At 45.9% G+C, this 25,324-nt stretch overlaps 1 long non-coding RNA gene across 1 annotated transcript in view; it reads left to right on the forward strand.

Moving 5' to 3' along the window:
* The window catches only part of LOC109491583, a 78,744-nt gene that overhangs the window by 10,655 nt on the left and 42,765 nt on the right, over positions 1–25,324 (forward strand). Inside the window, exon 2 of the long non-coding RNA XR_002745509.2 lies at positions 8,287–8,526. This is a non-coding gene — a long non-coding RNA (uncharacterized LOC109491583). The remainder of the gene's footprint in view (positions 1–8,286; positions 8,527–25,324) is intronic.

Consider the following 25,324-nt stretch of genomic DNA (forward strand, 5'->3'; position numbering starts at 1 on the left):
CCAGGACAAATCTCAAGAGCATTATGCAGAATGAAAAAAAGCCAACCTCAATATTACATACTGTATGACTCCATTTATATATTATTCCCTAATGACAGAATTATAGAGATGGAAAACGGATGAGTGGTTTCCAGGCGTAAAGAATGTTGGGGAGGGGCAGTGGGGGGTGGGGGAAGGGTGGGAATGACTATACTGGGTAGTAGGAGGGAGATCTTTGCAAAGATGTAACAGTTCTGTATCTTGATTGGTGGTGGCTACAGAAATCTACAAGTGCCAATGTCAGTTTCCAGGTTTGATATCGTCCTACAATGGGAAATCGACGCTCAAAGAACTCTAAAGGGGCTGGTATTCTGAGCCTGAGTGCTACGTTTGCCACCTCAATGGAGTGTGGCGCCTTGGGAAAGTGTCAGAGACCCGAGATTAAATGCTTTGTTTGTGTTCCTAAGACTCCAAGCGGCTTTGAAGTGTTTGGTCTCCAGCGGGGTCCGAAGTTCAGCGTACCACTGGCTCAGGGAGCCACGCCTGTCTGCACACACAGGGGCGGGCTGGCTGGCCCTTGCGGAACCCTCCTGTTTAGGAAATTCCTTGTGTAGTGGAACAATGTCCAGGAGAACAAGAATTGAAAAAAGTGAGGGTGTGGCTCCTACTTCATTGAACAATGTCTCCCGGTGGGAATAAGCCCCGCTTTCCAGCCTCTGGCCGCAGCCCACCTCCTGTCCTCGGGGGAATTCTCTCCTAGGTGCACCTGCTTCAGATAAGCTGCATAGTGTTACTCCTTAGGCCCCTGCAAGCTCCACCTTGGAGTGTCACGCCCTGTAAACTTGGAGTTGTGTGGCTGTAGGTGAGTCATCGGTTGGCTGAGCCGTGCTGGTTAAAGGGCACACTATAAGACCTTTAACTGGAAGGGAGAATAAATCGAGAATTGTGTACCTGGTGCTCTTGATGTCCGTGTTATTCAGCTCGACTCAGTCCCCGTGCCGGTAGGCCCTGGGCTAGGCATTGGGATGCAGGAGGGAATAAAGCACTTGTTGTCCTTCATGGGGTTGGGCAGGGAAAACGGACGTGAAGCAAACAAACACAGAGAAATATGTAGCGGCCCATGCCTTCCGGAACTTCCTGCCGAGAGCGGGAGCAGAAAAATAAACCGGGCAAGTTCCAAGGAGATCACGAAAAGCCCCTTGGAGGTGTCCCTTCAGCTGGGAGGTGCGGTGGGGATGCAGGATGGAAATGGGCTCCACGTTGGTGGAGAACCAACGTGGGCCAAGCAAAGGTCGAGGAGTGGTTCAAGGCTTGGCCAAATTGGAAGTGGGCTGGTCTGATTGGAGAGTGGGGGGCCTGCGGGCCATGGTGAGATGTGTTCATTGCCGACAACCAGCAAGGGCGGAGGGGGCATCGCCTGATACTTCCAATGGTCAGTCTGTGAGCAAGCATTTGCTGAGACCCCATGGGCTGAGCTACAGGTCCAGTGGGGTGCCCAGTAAGGTCTGGGCCTGCCCTTAAGGAATGTCCAAGCCTCTAGTGAAAAGAAAAGTGTACTTCAAGGAGATGTGTTGTTTTCCGTCTACAGAAGGGTGAACTGGTGTTGGCAGGCTGAAAATACCACCAGAACGTCTGACCAGCCTCTGCAGCTGTTACATATTACGGAGGCACAGAGGTCTGGCCTTGAATGTCTTATTTTTTTTCTGTCCCAATATTCTTGTTTTAAAATAGAGGGAAAAAAAAAAACCCAACTTAAAAACAGTCTTGTTTACTTTATCCGAGATTAAAGAGCTTAAACCGACTGGGACAGTCTAAATGGATTTTTAAGTGCTTTATGGACAAGTACCTCTAATTGCTAAAATGCCCGACTGGGCTGCCGTGATTCTGTGCGACGCTTGTGTTGTCTGGGTTTGCTTATTTACTCTCCTTGTTAGAGGTCAAAAGCTAAATCTCAGATTAGACAATCTTAACTTCTGAAGTTGAGGATTGCAACAAGTTCTAAATTTTCGTCCTTGAGTCGGCTGGTCCAAGGCCTGACCATGTCTCTAAACCAGCGTTCTACCCACGGGTAAACAGTGCAGTGATGAACTAACTGGAGGAGAGGGACAGATCGTGGTCTATGTGTTTTGGAAATACGGAGCCACCACAGACAAGTGTGGGAATGGGGCAAACCTCTACCCCTCCTCCTGCTTCCTTTTGTCCATCTTGGAAGCATCCTGGGTTGGTGGAGACCCAGAGTCTGAGCGCCAATCCTAATGAGGGTGCTAAGGGATTATGTGACTCGGGGTGGGACACTTCACTTCTTTGAGTTGGAGGTTCCTCACTTGTAGAGTGGGGATGGTAACACTTGCCTCAGTGTTCTGTTACCGAATCTATATTGTGGCCGTGAGAGCTCAGGCAGGCCCAAAGCTCTGGAGTCAACAGGGTTCTTGTGAGAGTCCCTTCCTGAGAGAAATGGGTCCTAGATGGCTGGCTCTGTTGGAGGTTGGAGTCACCCACCAGATGGGGCAGCCATTCACTCGGGCCGTCCAGGCGGTGACTTCCGGCACAATTTCACCGACGGATGACCCACAGTTCATTGTCCTCTGGAGAATGGAGCCGAGGCCTACTCTAGAAACCTGACACAAAGGGAGTCAAAAGCCAAACTAAGGAGCAAGCAAGGCTTGGTCGGGTAGGAGCGAGGGGGTGTATGTACTGGGCGGGCAGTGCTTCTGGCCCTTCAGAGGGACTCCCAGTCTAGCAAGGAGGCAGGAGACAACTCTAATCATAATTGGGGTGTGGTGGGGGAGCAAGGCCAGCAGGAGACTCACTCCAATATCCGGAATGGGGAGGGAGCCGGCTGAGGATGCAGCCTGAGCCGAGCCTTGAAGGATGAATGAACCCAAGAGAATTTCAGAAGAGGGGTAGGAGAGGCCCTACGCCGAGGCAGCTGAACTCCCAGGGGTACAGAGGTGTGCAAACAGATGCTGTGTCTGGGGCAGCAAGTTCAGTGTGAACGAGCTGGTGAGCATTACAGATGAGCCCTGAGATGAAGAGGGGATTGAACGGCCTGTATTTTGTGTGGAGGTGCTTGTTGGACTTTTTTTCATCATCAGGGCAACTCAATAAAACTGACAGAACACATATTGGTATGGATCTCTTTTCATTTATTTTTTCATTTATTTAAAACGTTGACCTGGGAAGCTCTTTCAATCTCTGCGTTCAGATCAGGAGAAATCAGGAAAGTTGTCTCCAGTTAGGAGCTTAATTTTTGCCTGGGTTTTCTGCCCCCTGGGAAAGCAATAGTTTTGACCTTGGATTTCAGTTCCGTATCATGGATAGCTACCGCCTCTCTTATCATTTATCTCTTCCCTTACCTCTGTGGGTTTTTTTAAGTTTTTTTTTTTTTAATGTTTATTTTATTTTTGAGACAGAGAAAGACAGAGCAGGAGTGGGGGAGGGGCAGAGAAAGGGGGAGACACAGAATCCGAAGCAGGCTCCAGGCTCTGAGCCATCAGCACAGAGCCTGACGCAGGGCTCGAACCCACCAACCGTGAGATCATGACCTGAGCCGAAGTCAGACGCTCAACCGACTGAGCCCCCCAGACGCACCCCCCCGCCCTTTGTGTCTTGAAAGCACTTCCCAAACATGGCTTCCACCTCATGGATATGATTCTCTGCAGTGTTGGCTTGTAGGGCTGGATTGGGGGTGGGAGAGAGGGCCCTGAAGGGACAGCAGAGCAGAATTCTGGGCAGCTCTTCTTTGTAAGTAGGAATAGTGGGATTTACCCCAACTCTAACCCCAAAGGGCATTTTTGAACCTCACAAGACCATTTCTCGCATTCGCCCGGGTATCCCTGATCTCATATCCCACAGGACTCTATCTCATGCCCCTGTTTCCTTGGAGGCTCCTTGAATGTCCTCAGACCTGTAATCTGGCAGTGGGTCAATAACGACAACTCATCAACTAGTGGTTCTCGACCTTGACCACACGTTACGTTTGCCTGCATTTACCCAGGAAGGTTGAAACCCATCGCTGTCCAGTCCCCAACCCAGACTTTGTCGCGTTTGTTTCCAGATTCCAGAGTGTTGCGGGGACCAAGAAACAACAGTGAACATGAAAGTGGGACGACCCCACTTCCGTCCCAGGCGCTGTTCCCACCAGCAGCATCTCACACGGGGACCCGCCTCCCTACTCGTGCCGGCACCACTCTCTCTGCTTTTCCATCTACTGCTCTTGAGGAGTTTGCATCTGTCCCAGCAGAATATAACGAAGTGGGGACAACTGTCGCTTTAACGCTGTCAAGCGGGGACCGCATCCCAGTTTCCCGAGTGTTTTCTGATCAGAATCCCACAACGTGAGATACGCAAACGTTTTAGTTGGCTGCGTTTATCGGTGCCTCTTTGTACAGCATTCCGTTCACACAAAGGCTCCTTTAGTCTTGAGGGTTTATTTGGTCACGCTTGGACAATTCTGGATGTGTGTCAGGGATTTCAAGTCCAGGCCCCTACCTCTGAGCAATCTGGAGAAGGTCACCATATTCACGTCCAGCATGGACCATCACTCCTCACAGCGTGCTGTAGCTGAAGATTCATGTGAGAAAGATGATTTTAGGGGCGCCTGGGGTGGCTGGGGCGGTTAAGCGGCCGGCTCTTGGCTTCGGCTCAAGTCATGATCTCACAGCTTCCTGAGTTCGAGCTCCGTGCCAGGCTCTGTAATGGCAGTGTGGAGCCTGCTTGGGATTCTCTGTCTCCCTCTCTCTCTGCCCCTCCCCTACTTGTGTTCTCTCTCTCTCTCTCTCTCTCTCTCTCTCTCTCTCTCTCTCAGGATAAATAGATAAATTTTTTTTAAAAGATGACCTTACCCGTAACGATCCTTTCTAGTTCCCCCCCCCCCCAATCTTTAGGATTGTAAGAATTTGGCCTTATGCTCTCTCCTTACTTTTCAGCTATACAACATCACATTATTTTTGCTCCCTTTCTATTGACTTTTACTCATTTCGGAAAATATTTACTGGTCACCAAATCATGCAGGGTATCTTGGGGGACACCTGGCAGGAGCAACAACGTATCCGCTCTCAAGGCTTCTACATTTCTTTAGGAAGATACCCACAGACACATAGAGCAATTTAAACCCCCAGCTGCCACACTCACTCACACAGTGGTGCATGGTGTGCCTTGTGCACCCGGGGAAGCCCATCCCTCTGTGCACCATTCCACAGCTGTGAGTTTTGACTACGTGGGACTAGAGGCCCTGCAGCTACGTGGTGAGTTCTCCGGGGCTGTGGTCTCCCGGCCACAGGGCCATTGGACAAGACATCACGAGAGGAGGTTAGGCGTAAGGCAACTGCATCAGGTTATGCATCCTTAACATTTCTAATAAGGAAAGTCCCACGTTTCTTTTCTACCCCCTTCTTACTAAGAATGTGCATCTATATTCCAACGATGCAGAGTCTATGCTAGACGTCATCAAGCAATCTATTTCCTTTCACCTCAGTGGAGTGTTCGATGACGGAGCCCTCCCTGTCCTCTAGGAAGGGGGAAAATCCTTTTCATTTGCTAGCGACTGGAAATGTGGTTCTCATAGCTCTTCAAGGTTTACTGTAGAAGTGACAGATGACACTGCGTATGTGGGGAAGAGAGGGCGGACGATGAGCAAGGGAACAGAGCTTTCGACATGGGCCACGACGGTGGGCCCTTGTCCCTGAAGGAGAAGACCTTCCGTTAGGGGAGTGAGCAGGAGCCACGCTGGACTTGAGTTGTTACCACTCTCCGGCCAGCACATCTACCAACTCTCCCGAGAGAGTCTATGCCCCTTAATGGTGGGCATGGAGGCTTGTGCATCCCGGGGCCCCTGGGTGGGGGGCTACACCAGTGAGCTGAGGTGTGCCTAGGCTTTGAGATGTGTCGTGACTTTTGCCTACCTGCTGGTACTACTAGAAATCAGAGAACAGAGAGGTGTTTCCCCGCATGGTTGCAAACTGCTGAGATTCTGCTTCCTCTTTTCCCGTTGAACCGCTGAAGTGGCCGTGTGGTGTTCACCTCCTGCAGCCTTCAGCCTGACCTTGGATGGCTGCTTACGGGACTCACGCGCAAGGGTGGCAAATATGTGATGCCCAAGCCTAGAGGACTCCAGAACTCAAGGGAGGGACACCAAGTCGACCGTCACCAACAGGTGGTTCCTACTGAGTCAAAGTAACTGTTTCTTTTTTAGGAGTTCTTTTTTTTTTTTTTTTTTTATGTATTAGATATAACTTATTGCCAAATTGGTTTCCATCAAGCGAACTTTTAAAAGCCAAAAGGAATTTAATTTTATCTAAAAAGCAGCGAGCGCTCTCAAAGAGAGAAAACTTGTAAAATCCCAAAGTCCTGAAACTGGAAGATATGATTTCTTCAATATTTCCTTACATTTCTTTAATTTAAGACGTGATTACAACTTTCATAAGGAAACTAAAGGATAAGCACTGCTTGTGGACTGAACCGTGTGCCCCAAAGCTCATATATTGAAGTACAGCCCTCAATGTGACTGTATTTGGAGGCAGGGCCTTTAATGGAGGTGATTCAGTTTAAGTGAAGTCATAAGGACGGAGCCCTAATCTGATAGGACTGATGTCCTTGTAAGAAGAGAAAGAGGCCTCGGAGAGCTCTTTCTCCACACACACAGAGAAGGGACCATCCGAGGACACAGTGAGAAGGTGTCATCGGCAAGCTGAGGAGAGAGGGCTCACCAGAAACCAACTCTGCCGGCACTTTGATCTTGGACTTCTAACCTCCAGAACTGTGAGAAAATAAGTGTCTGTTACGTAAGCCACTCAGTCTGGTTATGGCGACCCGTAATACAGCACCAGCCCTGAGAATTGCCTGACACTGGTTTTGAAGATCCAAAGGAAGACATAATCTTACCACACTGAGCAGTAATACAAGGGAAATGAAGTGATGAAAGAAAAACATAAGGCACCAGGGGGGGAAGTACAGGAAATCTAACATTTCCATAAGAGGAGATGTGAAGCGATGTGGAAGGAGAATAATGATAATTACGAAAGTAACAGAAGAAAACATCTCTGAGTTGACTCGATCTTCAGATTTTAAACACTTAATGAAAAGCAAAATTAGTAAGAATTTATATCAAAACCAGTATAAACAATAACAAAAACCAGTCCTACGTGCCTAAATGTACCCATCCTAAGGACAATGGATCTTCCACACTTCCTTAAAAAAGAAAGAGAATCATTCATTAGTTGATGGGCGTTTAGGCTCTTTCCATAATTTTATGAATGGATAAGGAAATTGGGTTTATATACACAATGGAATACTACTTGGCAATGAGAAAGAATGAAATCTGACCTTTTGTAGCATCGTGGATGGAACTGGAGGGTGTTATGCTAAGTGAAGTAAGTCATACAGAGAAAGACAGATACCATATGTTTTCACTCTTATGTGGATCCTGAGAAACTTAACAGAAGACCATGGGGGAGGGGAAGGAAAAAAAAAGTTAGAGAGGGAGGGAGCCAAACCATAAGAGACTCTTAAAAACTGAGAATCAACTGAGGGTTGATGGGGAGTGGGAGGGAGGGGAGGGTGGGTGATGGGCATTGAGGAGGGCATCTGTTGGGATGAGCACTGGGTGTTGTATGGAAACAAATCTGACAATAAATTTCATATTTAAAAAACAGAGAAAAAAAGAAAGAGAATCAGATTAGGAACAGACTTCTCATCTGTAGCCCTGGGAATCACAGCTATAGTTCTGCCTCCCAAAGGAACCCCATTGAGCGACAGGGACACTAATACAAAAGCTGGACACATGCAAGATAGCATTACTAGGTCAGGGCAAAAGAAATACATCTTGAAACACTCAAAGTCTCAGAGAGTACACTACCCAGGTGTCCTATCTAAGGAGAATTCATGACAGGAGAATGCAAACCAGATGAAAATCAAACGAGATCCAAGATCTGCAGGGGACTAGAAATAGCAGTAGGCTTCTCACTTCTAATGCATCGAGTAAAATCTAAATGGATGGACTGGCAGTTAAAGTTGACCACGCATTTATACTTCTCTCTCCTGTGACCCCATTCAAAGGATTGTAAGTGAATTTTAAAAAGGAAAAACCCCACAAGGTCCAAAAGACAGTAGAAGAAACAGCGGCAGAGGAGAGGTTTCAGTGGATGTTGGGCAATCAAAAGGTGGGCGGAGCAAGGTAGAGCCAAGTTGCTCCGCAGAACTGGACTCAAAGGCACCAGGGACAGCAAAGGGCGGGGTAGCACTGGGAGCTAGAACCAGGCAGACTGGTTAGAGCCATCTGCACCTGAACTGTACTCTCTTCCATCCCAGTGTCAGGAGGAAGCCTGGGGAGCTTGACTTGGAAAGACTTACAGTGCAGTGGACAGCAGACACAGCAGAGTGTGGGAGGTAATGCCTGAAGCTTCACTAGAGGGATTCAGTGAAAGTTTGCAGCCTGCCTGCAAGGACCTCCCCCAGAGCCTTCCTCAGGAGGCTGGCGGTCAAGCACGGACTCCCCAAAAGAAAGACTGGAGAGGATAAGTACTCCCAGACTGACAAGTTAACGCGAAGGTACGTGGGATAGAATGTATTGCTATTGGGTCTCGTTACTCACGCTGCTATCATATGGGTATTACTGATTTGTTCAGTGTACCAATAAAGAATACAGAATTGAACACCTACCAAATTTAGAAGGTCCTGTTTGACCCTGGGTCAAGGGGAGAGGAGGGTAGAATGACATCCTAAAAATGACTTCCTGAAGATAGCTTATGATCACTCCAATGTCATTTTTGATATATACAAGAAATGTGTGGCCTGGAGAATTAAGCATAAAGGACTATGAGAATATTGCTTCCCTGTGTTTTGCAACCCATGATATAAATGTCTCCACGAGGCAGAACTGATACACACATATCTGGGATGCTATAAAAATGCTGTTTTCATAGGGTTCAATCTACTAAAGAGGGGCTCGGTATGACAGCATGGGTGGAGAAAGGGATTGTCCTGGTTTCTGAAGCTCCAGGTTTCAAGTCCTGGAGAAATCTCTAACAGGAAAGAACCTTGGTAACCCGGGAGCAAAGCTGGACTTTTAGTGGGTAGGCATCTTTAAGCCACAATAAGATTTAGAATTAAGGATGGAAAGACTTCAGAGAATAAAAATCATTGTATTGATCTTTTTCGTTAGAAGGAATAGTTTGCGTTTGGTGTCTTTGGTATTTGTACTGTTAGAATTTGGCTAATTATAAATGAAAACCTTGAACTCAAATTTAAAATGTCTGTTAAAGGATGTCCATTCTCACAACTTTTATTCAACCCAGTACTGGAAGTCCTAGCCATAGCAAACAGATAACATAAAGGAGTAAAAGGCATCCAAATAAGTAAGGAAGAAATAAAACTTTCACTGTTTGCAGATGGCATGATACTCTATATACAAAAGCCCTGACGAGTCTACTAAAAAACTACTAGATCTGGTAAAATGAATTCAGTGAAGTCGTAGGATATAAAATCAATATACAGAAATCAACTGCATTTCTATACACTAAAGAGGAAGCAGCAGAAAGAGAAATTAAGAAAACAATCCCATTTACAATTGCACCAAAAAAAAAAAAAAAAAACGATAAGATATCTAGGGATAAACTCAACCAAGGAGGTGAAAAATTGAACTCTGAAAACTATAAAACGTTGATGAAAGAATTTGAAGACGACACGAACAAATGGAAAGACATTCTCTGCTCATGGATTGGAAAAACAAATATTATTAAAATGTCTATATGACTCAAAGCAATCTACAGAATTAATGCAATCCCTATCAAAATAACCACCAGCATTTTTCACAGAACCAGAACAAAGAATCCTAAAATTTGTATGAAACCACAAAAGACCTCAAATAGCCAAAGAAATCTTGAAAAAGAAAAACAAAGCTGGAGGCATTACAATTGCAGACTTCAAGTTATGTTACAAAGCTAAAAGAATCAAAACAGTGTGGTACTGGCACAAAAATAGACACATAGATCAATGGAACAGAACAGAGTGTCCAGAAATAAACCCACACGTGTATGGTTAATTAATCTTTGACGAAGGAGGCAAGAACATGTAATGGGAAAAAGACAGTCCCTTCTACAAATGGTGTTGGCAAAACTGGACAGCTACATGCAAAAGCATAAAACTGGACCACTTTCTTTCACTATACACAAAAATAAACTCATAATGGATTAAGCACCTAAATGTGAAACAATAAAAATTATAGAAGAAAGCACAGGGAGTAATGTCTCTGACTTTGGCCAGAGCAGTACTTTTCTAGATATGTTTCCTAAGGCATGAAAAACAAAGGCAAAGATGAACTACTGGGACTGCCTCGAAATAAAAAGCTTCTTCACGGCAAAGGAAACAATCAACAAAGCTAAAATACAACCTACCGAATAGAAGATATTTGCAAATGATACATCTGATAAAGGGTTAGCATCCAAAATATATAAAGAATTTATACAACTCAACACCAAATAGCAACAAATAATCCAATTAAAAAATGGGCAGAAGACATGAACAGACATTTCTCCAAAAAAGCCATCCAGATGGCAAACTGGTACATGAAGAGATGTTCAGTATCACTCATCATCGGGAAAATGCAAATCAAAACCACAATGAGGTACCACCTCACACCTGTCAGAATGGCTAAAATTGAAAACACAAGTGTTACAGAGGATGTGGAGAAAAAGGAACCCTCTTCCGCTGTTGGTGGAAATGCAAACTGGTGCAGACGCTGAGAAAGACTGTATGATGTTTCCTCAAAAAGTTAAAAATGGACCTACCATAGGATCCAGTAATCGCACTACTGAGTATTTACCCAAAGAATATGAAACACTAATTCAAAAGGATGTATGCACCCCCATGTTTTTGCAGCGTTATTTACAATAGCCAAACTATGGAAGCAACCCAAATGTCCTTCAAAAGATGAGTGGATAAAGAGGATGTCATACATATATGACATACATATATATATAACATAATATATATTATATATATATATATATTATATATAACACAAAATCTCTGGCTGAGGACTTTGCAGAAGGTCCAGGAAGTCAGATTAGAGAAGAACAGGGCCTCTGGAAGAGAGGGGGGACTGTTTACCCCAAGCTGATCTGATACGAAGGAGTACTCCGGAAGAAAACACTGCTTGGCATATGGTCGATCAGATGCCACGTGTGGGTGAGATACAGGTACGTGAAAACCAGGCAACTGTTAATTTCAGAAAAACGAAAACAAATTGTACAGGAAAAAAATATGCAATCTTCTACTTGCTACCACAAGGAACATTATTTCCATAACCACAATCATGTAAACATTGACTGTTAGTGAACAAACAAGAAACAATTCTGTAGACGTTCTTGGGAGGATAAGAGCAGGGAAGAGGGTGTTGGGTGGCATTACCACAACATTTTGACTCAGTTGAACAGGATGTTAATGGATAAGTTCTAAAAGCTAGGGAATAAGAAACTAGGGATATGAAAGTATTTAGAAAGCTGCAGGTTAGGGGCGCCTGGGTGGCTCAGTCAGTTAAACATCAGCTCAGGTCATGATGTCAGAGTTAGTGAGTTTGAGCCCCACGTCCGGCTCTGAGCTCACAGCTCAGAGCCTGGAGGCTGCTTCAGATTCTGTGTCTCCCTCTCTCTCTGCTCTCCTCCCCGCTCCCGCACTGGCTCGCACTCTGTCTCTGTCTCTCTCTCTCTCTCAAAAATAAACGTTAAAAAAAAAACACAAAACCCTGCAGGTTAATATCAGAAGTGAACAGTTCAAGGAGGCAAAAAGAAATTGCTTCTAAGGGAGCAGGCTTGAGGAAGGGTTGGGGGTGGGAGGGTAATTAATTCTTCTAAATCTTCTGGTACGACGTGATTGTGTGATGATTTGCAGGTACTGTGCTTACAACGAAAGCCCTTTATGCCTCAGCTTGTCCTGGCCTCGCCTGCCGGCTCCTCAAATCTCGGCCGCAGTGCAGCATCTGGCCAGCCTCCGGCAGGTGCAGCCTGACAGTATCTGGCCTCCGGCCCACGGATGCTTCTTACTTCCTGCCCTTGGGCTTCTCCCGGAGACCCAGGCAAGAGCCACCTCCCTTCTGATGTATGTTCCACCTGGAAATAGAGTCGAGTTGACACCCCCTGAGTCACCTCTTTGACCAACTGGTTTAGGGGGAGAATCCTGAGCTGACAGAGGCATCCCTCCCTCTTTCTCGGGAATGGACAGACAGCGCTAGGACACGTTCACGCAGCTGTCCAGGCTGTCCCCCGATAGAGCAACCAGTCACCTGCCGTCATGACCAAGCGATAGTGAATCCTTGAACCGGCTCTCCCTCCTTCCCTGTTTCACCTCCTATCACTCCCCGTCCCCTGGAGCAAACCCCCGGTTTGTCTTGTGTGGTCTTAGGCTTTGCTTTCTGGCAAACCCAGGTTAGAACGAAACTGATTAAAAACGTTAAAAAAAATTTTTTTTAATGTTTATTGATTCTTGAGGGAGAGACAGAGTGTGAGAAGGGGAGAGGCAGAGAGGGGGAGACACAGAATCACAGAACAGTTTTCTAAATGTTTTCTGATCGTTATAATCGTGGGTCCCGATTTATCTATTTTTTCCTACTATGTGGCCTGGCCGAGTTTGGGGGGTTTCTTCCTATACTAACTCCCTCTCCGCCATCCACTTACAGCTGTTACCACGCTTCTCCATTATGAAATATTAGTATTAGGGGTAAATATTAGTATATCTAATCCTCTATCTTCCACTGGTATATGAAATTAAATAATGGTCATTCTGTCCCCATAAAACACTTTGCCAGCTCAGCCCCCTTCACTCTCATGGTGAAGGAAACTTTATTTGTTTACTTGCTATTTCCTTCCTCCTTCAACTTTGAACTTTGCTGAGACTGCCCATAATTATAAATGTCACCCCATCAGCTTTCCCCTTCAGGTATTTACCTTTGGTTTCGAAATCCTACATTTATACTTTGTAATTCTTTGTTACATTATCATTTTCCGTTTAGATCTATTTTAAAAATCTGATTATTTGATTCATTTTCACTTACTTTGGCCTTTACTGGAAAGTTTTTAGGGGCGCCTGGGTGGCTCAGTTGGTTGAGCATCTGACTCTTGGTGTCGGCCCAGGTCACGATCTCAGGGTTCGTGGGTTTGAGCCCCACATGGGGCTCTGCACTGACAGTGCGGAGCCTGCTTGGGATTTTCTCTCCGTCTCTCTCTCTCTGCCCTTCACCTGCTCGCATTCTCTCTCTCTCTCTCTCTCTCTCTCTCTCTGTCTCAAAATAAATAAATAAATGTTTAAGAAAAGAAGAGAAGAACTAAAAATAAATCTGTCACTTAGGTCAATAAATGGGCTGAAATCTCCCTTTAAAAAATAGACCCTCAAATTTAAAAAAATAAAATAAAATAAATAGAACCTCAGGTTGGTTCAAAATGAGATTTTCATCTACATGCAGTTTCTAAGAGACACCTCTAAAAGTAAACACTAGTGAAGAAATGTTGATTTTAATACTCAACGCTACACCAGGAAAATGTGAATAATTAAAAAACAAGAAAGGAGGTATTTCAATGCAAAGATAATTCAAGGCCTGAACCATGGAGGGAAGAAAAAGATTACATTTTTCTCGTAATAGATACAATCCTTGAGGAAGATGAAGACAGACATGGACCTTCGTGGAATGAAAAACATGACAGCAAAATACACAGAACAGGGGCGCCTGGGGGGCTCAGTCGGTTAAGCGTCTGATTTCAGCTCAGGTCATGACCTCATGGCTTGTGAGTTCAAGCCCCGTGTGGGGCTCTGTGCTGACAGCTTGGAGCCTGGAGCCTGCTTCGGATTCTGGGTCTCCCTCTCTCTCTGTCCCTCCCCGGCTCGTGCGCTCTCTTTCAAAAATAAATAATAAACATTAAAAATAAATAAATAAATACATCCTTTAAATTAAAAAAAAAAAAACTTTTCCTTAATGCGCAGGACAAAAACACCCAGAAATTAAGGAGGGCTTGACAAAATCACTCTGGCGGTAGATTTGATTGCACCTCTGGAGTATTTAAATATCACAACCGATAGGTTCATCTAATAGCTCTGTACGAAACCCTGGAAAGCATGTTTAACAATCAACATTTGGGAGTCTGGGTGGCTCAGTCGTTAAGCATCTTGACTTTGGCTCAGGTCATGATCTCACGGTTCGTGAGTTCGACCCCTGCCTCTCTCTCTCGTTCACCCTTCTCCCTCTCCGCCTCCTGGGATTCTCTCTCTCTCTCTCTCTCTCTGCCCCTCACCCACTTGCACCCTCTCTCTCTCTCTAAACCAACCAACCAACCAACCAACCAATATCAACATTTACTTCGCCTCCAAGAAAACAGACTCTCTCCAATAAGAGAGTTCATAGATCTCATTTTGGAAACACACCCCTCATACGCTGTGGCCATTTTTGTCCCTCCCCTTCCCACACTCGAGGGGTGCATCCACGAAGCCCCAGTGTGGTACCGAGCAGGGGCAGAGGCGGGGGCGGGAATCGTGCAGAGGGAACTGGTGTCACTTGCCGACACAGCTGCGTTTGCTGGGGGCGATGGACGGTTATTCTCACTGGCCCCTGTTTGGACTATCAGATCCCTATCAACACCAGCAAGCAAACTCCCTGCCCTTCATTGGAAGGAGGAGCTGTTCCCTCGGCCTCAGACTCAAGGCACTTTTCCCGTCTCCGGGAAAGGTGTCTTTCACCTCCGTGGTAGAATGGGGACTGTCACACTGACCCACTTCCCAGCAGGGCTGGGCGACGTAACGACTAATTACAAAGGCTAATAAAATATTTACAGAGCCTCTGGAACACTTTGGATGTGCAAGGGCTCACTTAATAAAAACAATGACGGTGCTGGGTAAACACTGCCCAGAGCCTAGCGCCACTCTGGAGAAGAGTAAACAACTTGCCACGGTAATTTCAAGCTCTATTAGATGCTTGCAGCAAATATCACTGTTCTCCGAGAGGAGAGAAAATCTGCCACGCAGGAAATCTCGACTGAAGGCCACAGCCCAGCCATGCAGAGCAACGCGGTTTGATTAAAATGAGCAGTGACCTTTTGTGCCGGCGCTGGTGCGTCTGGGCTTTTTCAGAATTCGGGAAGGTAGAAGTGAGTTCGCTGCATACAACTGGGGCCCCAGCTCCAGCGCCTGGCCTGCTTTCTGAAGGAACCACTGTCTAGGAAATCCGAAACAGAGGCTGCTGTTCCGGGCTGGCCAGGCCCCAGAAAGGGAGGATGTCTTGTGACAAGTGCAGGGGCGTTTTGCATCTTTGCAGGGGACGGGAGAAAGAGCAAATGGCATGGCCCGTTTATGTAACGGAAAGAAAGCCAGCGCACCAGAAGGGAGCGGACGGGAAGACAGAGCCCACGCCAGGAAGTTGGTGCAGGGTATCAGAAGTAAGAGAAAAGCTGAAAGGGCACCTGGGGGACAGTGGGGCCACCCTGAGATCCGCAGCAGTGGGCAGCTGCTCCCAGCCTGGGCCGGGGGGAGCAAAGATGACGGTGGTGGTGTTGCCAGAGCCCAGATGTGAGCTGGACCCACGAATAAAATGCAGCCGCAGCCAGAGACATGTCCCAAAGAGGAGAAGGGAGGGGAGAAGTCCTAGGACGCATGGTTTGCGCGGGGGGGCACCTGTGGCACAGAGCAGAGCCAGGGAGGGCTCTGAGGGTCACAGGTGCTCAGCATAGAGCAGGGCAGTGGCAGGTGGGGCCAAGCAAGGTCTGGCTAAGCCAGATAGGAAGCCAGGCTCCCACTGAAGAATAAGGGGAACAGTTGATGGTTTTTAAGATGTTTTGTAACGTTTATTTATTTTTGAGAGACGCAGAGCATGAGCGGGGGGGCGGCGGGGTGGGGGGGCAGAGAGAGAGAGGGAGACACAGAACCGGAAGCAGGCTCCAGGCTCTGAGCTGTCAGCACAGAGCCCGATGAGGGGCTCAAACCCGTGAACCGTGAGATCATGACCCGAGCCGAAGTCAGGACTTAACCCACTGAGCCACCCGGGCGCCCCAACGTTTGCCAGTTTTTAAACCAGGGATGGCTTTCCCCATCCCACACACGAGATAAACAGCAGATCGGGAGCAGAGCTCCCTCCTCACTGCCAGTCTAGCTCACGAGCTGTCACCTGGTGAGCTCGGTACCAGCAGCCCCGCCCGAGAACGAGTCTGTGGGTCAAGGGATAGGATTCTGATCACTTAACACGAGTTGTAAACTCCCAAGGCTGCTGACCTCTGGGAGCAGGTGAGTGCTCTCTCTCTCTTTCTCTGAATTTGAGTTCTAGCTTTTTTTACTGCTTCAAAGACCTGGTGCCAGGGGCGACCTAGTTCTCACCAGTTTACCAAATTCTCATACACGTAACTGTGGGATTCCAGCTACAGAAAGTCACCTCTACCTCCATCGCAAATGACTGAGCTGGCACGAGGGTCAGTGAACAGGGCAACGTGTTAACAACATCACAGTAGGAGAATCAGTTGGGTGGCCCCAGGAAGCAGTCTAGAAAGTTCCAGACCAACGCTCCGTTCATTTTTCCTCAGTAAGAACGGTGTTTAAAATTGTAAACTTGTCTTATGAATCAAGCAAGGAGAGTTAAGTTCATGGGGTGTTAATTTAATGGCTCACTTGGGCTTTGACTAATTTTGTTCTATGACAGCGGGATAATTTTAGAAACTTCACACTGGGAAGGGAAGAGGAATTCATTCCCATTCACTCTGTGTCAACAGAGCTGAACCGCTGGAAACAAGTGTTCCTTTAGGCAGGCAGGTAGGTGAGGGTTCAAAATCTCACAGAGCGTCAGGGAGACAGGATACAGAAGGTTGTCTGATTTGTTGGAGGCAGAACTGGGGCCCAGAATCCAGAACTCGGGCCAGTGGTTAGGCTGGGGACACGGGGGGGGGGGACCTATTTGGTTAATAGTGCCCTCCCCCTCCCCCCATATTTTGTTCTGAAGCTCCTTTTATCTCCAAATAGCTTGGTAAGAATATTTGTTCCTGGCCCCCATGGAAACAACACTGGTTTCGTTTCTGGAACCCCAAGAGTTTTGATATCTCTTTTTTTTTAATTTTTTAAAATGTTTATTTATTTTTGAGAGAGAGAGAGAGAGAGAGAGAGAGAGAGCGAGAGCGAGCAGGGGAGGGGCAGAGAGAGAGAGGGAGACACAGAATCTGAAGCAGGCTCCAGCTCCAAGCTGTCAGCACAGATCCGGATGCAGGGCTTGAACTCACAAACCATGAGATCATGACCTGAGCCGAAGTCAGACACCCAACTGACTGAGCCACCCAGGCGCCCCTCAGATCTGACTCTTCACCCCATGACTCAATCATGTTATCTGGGGGTTAAATAGGGAATGCATTTCCCAGTGCCTAGCATGGTGCCTGGACACAAGAACTCAACGATGCCCCCTTCTTTTGTGATGATGTTGGTTCATTAGCCATTGGGCTGGACAGTCTCCCTTCGCCAGCTCAGGACCCCACAGTTACTAGCCACAAGCGCTTCACCCATCCCATTGGCTTCCCACCCTCTCCACACCCTCAAAAATAACCTTCTTACACTCAGTTGTGCCCTCCTTTTTCTCCTGGACTGTTTAATCCAGTCATTGATTAAACTATATCTCACGGTAAAAAACCAGTTTGAAAACTCTCAGGGCCTGTTGTGGCCTCTTTGGCCTCTCAAGGCCAGTTGTGACATGCCTTTGTCTTTGCTATTTCATCTTTTCAAATTCCTCATCAGGCAGGTTGTGGGAGAGGAAGTTGGGGGAATTTACACCAAGGGGGGGTGACCAGACATTTGGCTTATGGCCCATGGTACAGATCTTCTGGAACATGGTCGATCAAGAATATTCTATCCCTCTGTAGCTGCAAGTATGCTCATGTACCAGGGCCAAGCTCAGGTCCCGTGCACCTCTCCCCTGTGGCCAGAGACTGATGAATGGATAAAGAAGATGTGGTTTATACATACAATGGAATACTGCTTGGCAACGAGAAAGAATGAAATCCGGCCATTTGTAGCAATGTGGTTGGAACTGGAGGGTGTTATGCTAAGTGAAATCAGTCAGGCAGAGAAAGACAGGTACCCTATGTTTTCACTCATATGTGGATCCTGAGAAACTTAACAGAAGACCAGGGCGGAGCAGAAGGGGGAAAAAAAGTTACAGAGAGGGAAAGAGGGAAACCATAAGAGACTCTTAAATACTGAGAACAAACTGAGGGTGGCTGGGGGTTGGGGGGAAGGGGAAAGTGGGTGATGGGCGTTGAGGAGGGCACCTGTTGGGATGAGCACTGGGTGTTGTATGGGAGCCAATTTGACAATAAATTGTACATAATATAAAAAAGAGAGAGAGATGATGGACCCAGACCATTTGCTATGATTTCTGGGAAACCCAGCACCAAATTCCAGCTCCCAGAGACATGTTGGGCACATCATGAGCACTCAATACCCATTCGTGGACTAATAAATGAATTCTGGCATATATCCACATTCCCCTATGGGTGGCATATGGGGCCATCAGAAACCATCAACTCCTCGCGTGTAAAGTGTGCCCTGTGTGTCCACTCCTATGTGTCCAGCCATTATCTGTAAAATGCGATCCTTAGACCTTTGGCAGATACCAAGAGGAGCGTCCAGTTGGGTCTCTGGCTTTAAATTGTCTTCTCTAAGGGAATACACCACGCATTCTTGAGGTCAGCGTACCATTGCAAACCTCAATTCCAGCTTCTGACCTGACTACAAGTCGAAAGGATGAGAGGGCTCAAATCTCCTCAGCTACTCCATAGCTCTTTGCTGAAGAACCTAATCCAGAAGTGGCCCCCAGGGTGACCCATCCAGAAGTAAGAGCCTTTTCCCTGGAGGATGTGCTTTGTGATGCCAATTGAGTATGAGGGAGTTGCTTAGGAAACAAGATTTGCTTTAGGTGACAGATCTTTGGTTAAACTGGCCAGGTAAGGATGAACTAGCAGCTTTCTGGAGCCTACACTCTACGGAAGAAGCTGCTTTGTTGGTGTGGCTTTGTGCCCTAAGCTAATGGAATTTCTAGCGGAGGAGGGCCTGAGGCCCTGAGCCCCAAAAGCAGATGTGACCCACCCCTGCCCAGGGACAATTTTCAGACAAACAAGTAGAGTTATTACAACTTATCCTCATGATCACAATTCCTGCAGATAAATAGAACTTGACCGTGGAGTGGCTGAAACTCTTGCCCGGGCCCCCCTCCCCCACCCCACGGAAGCAACCATTGTGTGGGTGCTTAGGAAAGGATCTACTGAATTACAGCAGAACCAACTGGTAAACAGGGACCTTCAGAAAGCTGATCTGACCCTCGGCCGTCCTCCTCCGCTTGCTAGAATTTGCACCAGGACATTTCCAGGACCTTCCAGACAGGTTAGCAGCCTTCACTCTGGCAAGCTTGATGGGTCTAGGCTCCTTTTGTGACAGAGGTTGGTTGTGGCTTTACTTTTCAGAAAGAATGTTGTATCAATTCGGGTTCTCCAGAGAAATAGAACCAACAGAATATATACGTGGGGTGGAAGGGAAGAAGAGAGGAGAGATTTGTTTTAGGGAATTGTCTCACATAATTATGGGGGCCTAGCAAGTCCAAAGTTTGTAGGACGGGGCTGGCAGTCTGGAAATTCAGGCAAGAGTTAATGTTGCAGTCTTGAATCCAAAGCCTGGAAACAGGCAGCATTTATATATTGTGCAGTCTTAAGCAGAATGCCTTTTTTCTCAGGACACCTCAGTCTTTACTCATAAGGCCTTCAACTAAGTGGATAAGGCCTACCCCATTATGGAGGGTAATCTGCTTTACTCAAAGCCTACTGATTTCAATGTTAATCTTTAATCAAAATACAATGATTGTTAATGTTAATCACATCTAAAAAATACCTTCACAGCAACATCTAGACTGGCGTTTGACTAAACAACTGGGCCCACAGCCTAGCCAAGCAGACATGTAATAGGAACCATATTATCTGACAAAGATGTCCCCAGACAGGTGTATGTTCCAACAGATATGTCCCCTTTACAGCAAACGGCCATCCTGAAGAGAAGTGGCGGAAGGAGATATGAGAGAATAAGAAGGAAAAACGTGTACATTCTAGTATGATCTGGGTCTTAGTGCCCCATTTTCTTTTCTTTTCTTTTTTTTTTTTAATTTATTTTATTTCTTTTTGAGCGAGAGAGAAAGACCGAGTACAAGCTGGGGAGGGGCAGAGAGAGAGAGGGAGACACAGAATCCGAAGGAGGCGCCAGGCTCTGAGCTGTCAGCACAGAGCCCGACACAGGGCTCAAACTCGCGAACCGTGAGATCGTGACTTGAGCGGAAGTCGGACGCTTAACCGACTGATCCACCCAGGCGCCCCAATATCTGACTCTTGATATTGGCTCAGGTGGTGATCTCAGAGTTGTGAGACTGAGCCTCGAGTCGGGTACTCTGTCTCCCTCTCTCTGCCCCTTCCCTGCTTGAGCTCTCTCCCAAAATAAATCAATAAACTCAAAAAAATAAAATAAAGAAGAAAAAAGGACATAAACCTCACACCTGGGACAGCATGTGAACGACAGATGGTCATCTAAATAAGTATCTTGCTGATTTCTTGCTTTTTAAAATTTCATGTTCTATTTTCATAGATTCACAGCTAGCTCTGAGTAAATGAAGTCATTATGTTTTGTAGACACTTAGAAATAAATGTCTACAATCTCTATTCTCTATTCTTGTCTCCATTAAAATTTTTAAAAAATATTTTTATTTTTTATTTTTTGGAGTAATCTCTACACCCAACATGGGGCTCAAACTCCCCATCCCAAGATCAAGAGTCACATGCTCCACCAACTCCCTGCCGGGTGCCCCTTCTTGTCTCTGTTTGTTGGACACCGTGTGGCATTTTGAGCTCTGCCCCAGATGCATAAATAAATACATACATACATACATACATACATACACATATATACATATGTATACACACATATACACATTTTTAAATGTTTTCTTTAAAAAAATTTTTTTAATGTTTTATTTATTTTTAAGACAGAGAGAGACAGAGCATCAGTGGGGATGGGGCAGAGAGAGAGGGAGACACAGAATCTGAAGCAGGCTCCAGGCTCTGAGCCATCAGCACAGAGCCCGACACGGGGCTCGAACCAAGGAACCGTGAGATCATGACCTGAGCCGAAGTCAGACGCTTAACCGGCGGAGCCACCCAGGCGCCCCCATTTTCTTTTCTTTTAATCAAAGTCACAGCTCATTGGAACCATCAAGTGGAGTAGCCCCTTGCTCGCTGCAATTGAGGATACCCCTGGAGAGTCCCCTCTCATTTTGTTCTTGCTCCGCCCCCCTCCCCCAGAGAGGAACAGACCACAAGCCCGGCTGTGTTCCCTAACACGTGAGGTCACTTTGGGTTAAACGGTAAAGAACACAGATACCCTCTCTTCTCTCCCATCCACGATGAAGCCGTGCATATAGACATCATAATGCTAAATAAACCACGTGTTTTCTTTCCTGGGTTTTCTTGAACTTTCCTACTTAGAACCAACGTATGCAAAATCGTTTAGGTCAGCCAACTGTATTTATCCAGGATCTAAATAAATCAACACTACCTTTTCTGACATTTTTAATAAAGCAGAAAGTCTCTAAGTACAGTCCCATCACATGGGCCAACTGAGAACATCCAGGTGCGTTGAATGTGGGACTCACTTATATTCTTTTCTTTTCGTTTTTCCTTTTCGGTCCTGCAATCAATGCTCCTTTATAAAATGTAATTCATATTATTATGTTACAGATTGATACTCACTTTTCCATTAAAATGAAGGCCTTGATTCAAAAAGATTAACAAAAGAAGAGAGTAGACACTTATACATTGACTCGAATTTGAATAGATTATAGAAGTTTTTGCTTTATAAGATAATATCGCAATGTATAACATTAAAATTTAAAGTATTCAATTATTTTATTGCCAAATGCCATCATTTTTCAAATGACAAGTTTCCCTGCATTTTCTTACATTGTATAATTATATGTAAACAGATAACCTGAATTCAAATTAAAAATTTAAACTCCTTGCTGATCACTAACCTATGAATTCATGGCAGTTGCTATTTGAAACAGTAATGGGAATCTCCTAAAATCAGAAATTTTGTTGTGTTTTTAAACAAAATTTATATTAAAATGTAACACATACAGAGAAATGCACAGATCCTGGGTTTAACTTGATGAATGTTGGTTTTTATGTTAATATTTAATTTTAAGCAATTTCTGGGTTGCAAATTATTCCAGTGTATCTTTCTAAAGCCCCAGTAAAATTAGACTATATTTTTCTTGTTCGAAAATATAGAATGATGCATCTAAAAAATTGCTTGACATATGTTACCTGTGTGTCTTAACTTTTAGTGGTTGAGAGTTGGAAAATACTAGCCACAGGAGTATGAGCACATACCTCTCAGGGTTGTCAGTGGGGACGAGGGTGACCAACTTGTCACCATTTGTCCAGGACTTTGCTGATTCTAGCACTAAAATCAGTCCCAGACGAACCAGAACAATTGGTCATCCTAACAGGGACAGGAGGTGGCCTGGTCTGACCGTGGCATTTCCGTATTGAACCCTCTCCCCTCCCCCCTCCTCTCCCCGGCCCTTCTCTTTTAGCTTCAAAATGAATCCTGTAATTGGATGGGGGTCCGGGGAGGTAAGGGGGGACCTGGGAGGTCCTGGGAGAGGACCTTACAGAGATTTCCAAAGAGGGATCTCAGTGCAAGTGTGAAATTACTTTTTCTCGAAGCCATTTACGTTGCTTTTATGCCACAGGTCCTTTTTGGGTTTGGTAATATTTTTCTGCCCGTCAGCCAGAAATCGGATGGAGAGTTGGATTTGCTTGACCTTGCAGCCCCCAGGCCTCAGTGGCTAAACCTGTACATGATCACTTACCCTTCTGATTGGACACATTTCATAGCAAAAGGTCCTACAAGAATTTGTATTTCTTGGAACATGAAAAATACGGAGGGGAGAATTTTGGTGAGTGAAGTGGAGGGGAATAGAGAAATACTTACACTTTACCAAAACCTATTTAAATGAAGAGAAGAAGAGAAAACATGCCCCACACACCTGCCTACACAGAAAGAAAGAAAGCGTAAAGGAAAGGGCAGGCAGCAGGCTGGAAACTCTGGCCCTCAAGCAGTTTGCTCGATCCAGACTTCCTGCTGGTCAAATTCTCTTGCAGAACACTCCCTGTGAAACCCTAGTGAGCCCTGTGCTTTGGGAGCAGCTACAAATGGGTATGGCTGTTGCCTTCGCCACTTGCTGGCTATTCAAACTGTGGTGAAATGCTTAAGAATTAGGAACTTCAGATTCCTCACAGAGAAAGTGAAAATAAAAATATTTATCTTAAAAAGTTGAACTGAGGATAAAACCAGATAATGTGTGTAAAGGTGTTAGCCAGGCGATGGCATATAACGAATGTTAAATAAATGCAAGATTACCTTGTCTCCTGACATTAACAAGGCATTCATTCATCATCCATACATCCATTTATTCAGCAAATATTTATGGTGCTGAACTGGCCCTGAGTATAAGCCAAGAGTAACCCTGGTGATGAGCAAACCTGCTGGGTCCTGGCCCTCATGGAGTCTAAGAGGAGAAATTAGGCATTAACAAAGCTACACATAAGGAATTTTTAGTTACACGTGTATTAGGAAGAAAAAGAACATGGCCCCATGAGAAAGCCTACTAGACAGATATGAGTTTGTATGTGGAGGTCAGGAAAGCCTCTCTGAAGAAGATATATTTAAGTTGAATCTGAAGGAATTGTTAGAGATAGCCCAGAAAAACCACAAGGGTGGGGGAAGGAGGAAGAGGAGAACTCTGGAGTAGAGCAGGATATGTGAAGACCCTGAAGCAGGAAGAGCTTGGTTCACTCAAGATTGAAGAAAGGGTGTCATGGCCGCTTTGAGGGAGCTGGAGAGTGGGCTCCAGTAAGGAACGAGAAGAGCGGCCACCCTGCGTGAGGGTATGTCGGTGGCCTCAAGCAAAGCAGTAAAAGCAGGCCAGATCACACCTGGCCTTGGGTGTTACATGTTGCAGAGATGACCAGCTTCCACCAAAAATCATGCTACCCCTTCCAGAGAACGGAGTTGTTTCTGAGAAGTGTTTGGCAAGTCAGGACCCCTCCCCTTGCACTTAGATGTGGCTAGAGGCCACTTCGGGCTAGAAAATCAAGGTGTTATGTGCCATTTCTAGGCTAAAACCTTTAAGAAGTAGGTCTGCCTTCTCCAGACCCTTCCTTTCCCAGTCTTCCAGCTGGAAGCAGATGTCGATGAGGCCCTCAAAAACTGTGGTATTGTAATATAGAAGGAAGTCTGGCCCCTAAATCCTAGAGGATGGCTGCCGGCCGCCTAGGCGCACTCACCCTGAACTCCTATGTGTCTGAGAATTGACCTTTGATTGTGTTTCAACCGCTACATGTCTTTTGTTCCATCTGTTCCAGCAGCTAGCATCGTTCTAACATCTAGGTTGTGCTAAGGAGTTTTGATTTTATTCTCAAAATTTTATTTTGAATTCTATTTTGCTCTAAGTGCAGTGCAAACTTGCTGAAGGATTTTAAGCAAGGACATGACATGACCTGATTTTCACTATAAAATGATTACTCTGCCTGAGCAGATTAGGAGGTCTAAAATTTTGTAAGATGAAGCGCCTGTGCGGCTGAGTCACTTAAGCATCCGACTCTAGATTTTGGCTCAGGTCGTGACCTCACGGTTCATGGGATTGAGCCCTGAGATCGTCTCTCTCTCTCTCTCTCTCTCTCTGCCCCTCCCCTGCTTCTGCTCTCTCTCTCTCTCTCTCTTTCTCAATCTCAAAATAAATAAGCATTTTTAAAATAAAATAAAATTCTATGGTAAACAAGGCAAGAGATGATCATAGCTAAGATTAGTGGTTGAAGTCAAGAGAGAGAAATTTGGGTGTGTGGGATGACCGAGATTCAATGATGGCGGGCGGGAGAGAGACAGATGTTGCAGGTCTGCTCTGACTGGAGCATGTGGGTGCTCTGATGGTGAACTCTGGGAAGGGTCCTGGCTGGGGTGGGGGCAGAGAGTTCAGAATGAGCAGTGTGGAAGTGGGGATACTGCCGTGGTCTTCACTGTGGGGCTAATCTTCATGCAGTCACATTACCAGAGGGAGCCTTTGGTCCGGAGAGCATGAGGCATCTTTCCATCTTAAGTAGCAAACACATCATGCCATATATTCATTTGTTCATTCATTCATTCAACCAGGCACTGGGCTGGGGACAGTCATGCTCTTGAGGAACTGATAGTCCTCACGTTCTCTGTCTTTAATTTCTTCCTGTTTATTTTAATTTTTGGTAGA

This window comes from Felis catus, chromosome C2 (assembly GCF_018350175.1).
Source record: "Felis catus isolate Fca126 chromosome C2, F.catus_Fca126_mat1.0, whole genome shotgun sequence".
Taxonomy (NCBI): Eukaryota; Metazoa; Chordata; class Mammalia; order Carnivora; family Felidae; genus Felis; species Felis catus.